The sequence below is a fragment of the Saimiri boliviensis genome, chromosome 4 (assembly GCF_048565385.1).
Source record: "Saimiri boliviensis isolate mSaiBol1 chromosome 4, mSaiBol1.pri, whole genome shotgun sequence".
Lineage (NCBI taxonomy): Eukaryota > Metazoa > Chordata > Mammalia > Primates > Cebidae > Saimiri > Saimiri boliviensis.
Window position 1 is genome coordinate 133604173 of NC_133452.1, and position 5333 is coordinate 133609505.

General features: G+C 47.3%; 1 protein-coding gene across 1 annotated transcript in view; it reads left to right on the forward strand.

Annotated features, from left to right (window-relative positions):
• The window catches only part of PPP1R18 (protein phosphatase 1 regulatory subunit 18), a 12057-nt gene extending 11468 nt beyond the window's left edge, over positions 1-589 (forward strand). Inside the window, exon 4 of the mRNA XM_039467931.2 lies at positions 1-589. This exon is cut by the window's left edge and continues 305 nt beyond it. The gene's annotated coding sequence lies outside the window, so the exon portion shown is untranslated.
• The last annotated feature ends 4744 nt before the right edge of the window (positions 590-5333 follow it).

The following is a 5333-nucleotide window of genomic DNA, read 5'->3' on the forward strand; positions in this document are numbered from 1 at the left end:
GAGATGGAGCACCTGCCCCCCATGGCAGGGTACACCCTTCCCATAGCCTTCCTCCCCACCATCCCGTGGGGGATCTCAGGATTTAAGCACTCATTTCTCTGGGAGGCCCAGACCCCGTTCCATTTACAGGCACATCTCCTTTATTTCCTAGGTCATTGCCCCTTTGTTTACAGCTCCTGCCTCCTCTCTTGACCACAGCCCGGTTTACAAGCTCCGCCAGCTCCCAGCTCCACCTGCCAAAGTCCCAGGTTTACAAGCCACGCTTACTTGCTGTGTCTGCGTGGAACTCTATCCTCTGTCCCCTCCAGGCTCCTCATTGGAGTGACCTGCAGGTGCGGCTTCCTCCACTTTTTCTCAGTATTACTTTGCCTCAGTTTTCCCCAAGAGGGAAGGCTGGAAATCTCAACTCTGTACCCCTTGATAGTTATTTAATTCTGTTTCTCCTAGTGGCTCACAATTGAACTGAATTGAGGTGGTGTGGGGTGGCGAAGGAGACACCTCACCTCTCCTCTCCCATTGTGCCGCCTTTATCAATTGCCTGTTTTGTTTTGTTTTTTAACTTTCCATAATAAAATGGAGTTTTCTCCGACTCGTCTGCTTCTCCTTATTTATTTATTCAGGATGGAGTTTTGCTCTTGTTGCCTAGGCTGGAGTGCAATGGCACAATCTCGGCTTACCGCAACCTCTGCCTCCCAAATAGCTGGGATTACAAGCATGTGCCACCACACCTGGTTAATTTTTTGCCTTTTTAGTAGAGACGGGGGTTCACCATGTTGGTCAGGCTGGTCTCAAACTCATGGCCTCATGATCCTCTGCTTCAGCCTCCCAAAGTGCTGTGATTACAGGCATGAGCCACTGCAGCACCCAGCTTACTTCTCCTTTAGAAAAAAAAAGGTAGGGGGAGGTGGGCGCAGTGACTCACGCCTGTAATCCCAGCACTTTGGGAGACTGAAGCAGGTAAATCACCTGAGGTCAGGAGTTCGAGACCAGCCTGGCCAACGTGGTGAAACCCCATCTCTACTAAAAATACAAAAATTAGCTGGGTGTGTTGGTGGGTGCCTGTAATCCCAGATACTTGGGAGGCTGAGGCAAGAGAATCATTTGAACCTGGGAGACAGAGGTTCTGGTGAGCCAAGACTGCCACTGCACTCCAGCCTGGGCAACAAGAGCAAGATTCCGTCTCCAAAAAAAAAAAAAAAAAAAAAAAAAAAGCTTAAAAAAGAAAAATAGGCTGGTCCAAAGGTAGTGAGTTATCTCAATTGATTGTTCACAGTCAGTTACAGATCGGACTCCTTGTTCTACTCTTTCCTCTTTTCCCCCTCTTCGCACTACTGCACTTGACTAGTCTTAAAAAAAAAAATTGGCCGGGCGCAGTGGCTCACGCCTGTAATCCCAGCACTTTGGGAGGCTGAGGCGGGTGGATCACGAGGTCGAGAGATCGAGACCATCCTGGTCAACATGGTGAAACCCCGTCTCTACTAAAAATACAAAAAGTTAGCTGGGCATGGTGGCGCGTGCCTGTAATCCTAGCTACTCAGGAGGCTGAGGCAGGAGAATTGCCTGAACCCAGGAGGCAGAGGTTGCGGTGAGCCAAGATCGCGCCATTGCACTCCAGCCTGGGTAACAAGAGTGAAACTCCGTATCAAAATAAATAAATAAATAAATAAATAAATAAATAATTTTAAAAAAAGAAAAGAAAAGAAAAATAATAAGGTATGTGAGGAGAGGTTCTGGTGGCTGGCAGAGAGGAAAATGATGGGGGATGAACCAAGAACTCAGCACCGACATGTAAAAAAGGAGTCTGGGAAGCTGTGCATGGGTTTCACACAGGACAAGCAGGTTACATAAGAAAGGGCAATTGAAGTGTCCACTAGACTGGAAGTGCCATGAGGGCTGACTATAGCAGCTGGATTCACTGCAATATCTCACACCTATCAACTAGTAGACACAAAATTATTTCTAGAATGAATGACAACGAATGAATAGACGAAAAGGGTTGAAATTCTAGAAGCAGAGGACACTGAGTTAAAGGGTTCTAGTTTTCAAAAGCCTGCTGCCATGCAGGCAGCTAGGTAGTGAGTGTATAACACACAACCCACGTGGCTAATTCAGGGATATTTACTCCAAGAGTTGGGGCCGTGGCTAGTAAATCTGAAATTGCTGCAAAATGAAGTTAAGTATGTACACGAGTGCAGTTTCCTGGAAAAGGTTCTCCTCTGATAAGAACAATGGATTTTTATATCCTTAAAGGTTTACAAACCATCTTGATAATTAATGACTTTCCTGCCCATATAGTTGATATTCGAGATTTTCCCATTTCAAAGAATATCTTATATAAATGTGTAACATCAGTATTTTACTCACCAGGTATTTTTGTTTGTTACTAGCTCTCCAGGCTAGTAAAGACAAGGTTGAGTATTTACAGTCCTTCTACCGCTACAAGTTGTTACTCTCAGACTGGTCAGAGGAGACCCCACCCTTTTACCAAAAAAACAAATGTCTCGGGTGCGATGGTTCACACCTATAATTCCAGCACTTTGGGAGGCTGAGGCAGGTGGATCACTCAGGAGATCAAGACCCTCCTGGCTAACACAGTGAAACCCTGTCTCTACTAAAAATACAAAAAAATTAGCCGGGCGTGTGGCAGGCGCCTGTGCTCCCATCTGCTTGGGGGCTGAGACAAGAGAATCCCTTGAACCCAGGAGGTAGAGGTTGCAGTGAGCGGAGATCGTGCCACTGCACTCCAGCCTGGGCGACAGAGCCAGACTCTGTCTCAAAAAAAAAAAAAAAAAAAACCATACAAATTCATCTTTTTTTTTTGACGGAGTCTCACTCTGTCACCCAGGCTGGAGTGCAGTGGTGCAATCTCGGCTCACTGCAACCTCCACCTCCAGGGTTTAAGTGATTCCCCTCCCTCAGCCTCCTGAGTAGCTGGGAGTACAGGTGCATACCACCATGCCTGGCTAATTGTTTTGTATTTTTAGTAGAGATAGAGTTTCACCAAGTTGGCCAGGATGGTCTCCATCTCCTGACCTTGTGATCCACCTGCCTTGGCCTCCCAAAGTGCTGGGATTACAAGTGTGAGCCACTGCGCCCAGTCACCACCAATTAGTCTTAAGTATATGCCAAAAGAACAAGAGAACAAGCTAGGTGTCAAAAGATTCAGCCATTTCAGAGAAGATCTTGGTAGGGAGGGAAACAGAATGATCATATTAGTAGCCTATTAGGTAAAGGTCCAAATACATTTCCAGTTGTGACTCAAGAAAACAGAGTTAGGAATCTCTGAGATGCCAGGGGTGCCCACAATCCATCTCAGAAACAAAACAACATATTCAAGAAGTCAGTGATGTAGATCCACCTGTGACTGTTAATAAGAACAATGTTTTAAGGGCCAGGCGCGGTGGCTCACGCCTGTAATCCCAGCACTTTGGGAGGCTGAGGCGGGTGGATCACGAGGTCGAGAGATCGAGACCATCCTGGTCAACATGGTGAAACCCTGTCTCTACTAAAAATACAAAAAATTAGCTGGGCATGGTGGCGCGTGCCTGTAATCCCAGCTACTCAGGAGGCTGAGGCAGGAGAATTGCCTGAACCCAGGAGGCGGAGGTTGCGGTGAGCCGAGATCGCGCCATTGCACTCCAGCCTGGGTAACAAGAGCGAAACTCCGTCTCAAAAAAACAAAAAAACGAAAAACAAAGCAAAAAACCTAGCTAGGTGCCTATAACTCCAGCTACCTGGGAGGCTAAGGCAGGAGAATTGCTTGAACCTGGAAGGTGGGAGGTTGCAGTGAGCCGAGATCGCACCACTGCACTTCAGCCTGTGCAACTAGAGCAAAACTCTGATGCGCGCACGCGCGCGCGCACACACACACACACACACACAGAGAGAGAAAACAATGTTTCATTTACACACACACACACAGAAACAATGTTTCATTTACACACACAGGCAGAGAGAGAGAGAGAGAGAGAACAATGTTTCATTTACATACACACACACACACAGAAAACAATGTTTCATTTACACACACACACACACACACACAGAGAGAGAGAGAGACAGACAGACAGACAGAAAACAATGTTTCATTTCCTAACAGTAGTAAGTATGAGGCAGAATCAAACAAATCAGACAGCAGAGCATCAAGTGACAAGTTCAGCTTTTTTCTTTTCTTTTCGAGACAGAGTCTCACTCTGTTGTCCAAATTAGAGTGCAGTGGTGAGATCTCTGCTCACTGCAACCTCTGCCTCCCGGGTTCAAGCAATTCTCCTGCCTCAGCCTCCTGAGTAGCTGAAATTACAGGTGCCTGCCACCATGCCCGGCTTTTTGTATTTTTAGTAGATATGGGGTTTCTCCATGTTGGTCAGGCTGGTCTTAAATTCCTGACCTCGTGATCCACCTGTCTCAGCCTTCCAAAGTGCTGGGATTACAGGCTTAAGCCACTGCGTCAGGCGTGTGTGTGTGTGTGTGTGTGTGTGTGTGTGTGTGTGTGTGTGTGATGGAGTTTTGCTCTTGTTGCCCAAGCTGGAGTGCCATGGCACAATCTCAGCTCACCCGCTGCCGCCTCCACCTCCCAATTTCAAGCGATTCTCCTGCCTCAGCCTCCCGAGTAGCTGGGATTACAGGCATGCGCCACCATGCCCAGCTAATTTTTATATTTTTAGGAGAGACTGGGTTTCACCATGTTGGCCAAGATGGCCTTGACTTCCTGACCTCGTGATCTGCCCACCTTGGCCTCCCAAAGTGCTGAGCCACTTTTACAGGTGTGAGCCACTGCGCCAGGCATATTTTTACACTTTTTTTTAAAGTCCTTTTTTCCCTCTTTTTTGTAGAGAACAGGGTCTTGCTATATTGCCCATGCAGATCTCAAACTCCTGGGCTCAAGCTATCCTCCCACCTCTGCCTCCCTAAGCTGGGATTACAGGTGTGAGCCACTGCGCCTGGCCAGACATTTTTTTTCTTCCACTTTATTTCATATTCCCACCACAATAATGACTCCTTTAATTAATTAATTAATTAATTTTATTTATTTATTTTTTGAGACGGCGTTTTGCTCTTGTTACCCAGGCTGGAGTGCAATGGTGCGATCTCGGCTCACCGCAACCTCCGCCTCTTGGGTTCAGGCAATTCTCCTGCCTCAGCCTCCTGAGTAGCTGGGATTACAGGCATGTGCTACCATGCCCAGCTAATTTTTTGTATTTTTAGTAGAGACGGGGTTTCACCGTGTTGACCAGGATGGTCTTGATCTCTCGACCTCGTGATCCACCTGCCTCGGCCTCCCAGAGTGCTGGGATTACAGGCGTGAGCCACCGCACCCGGCCGACTCCTTTAAT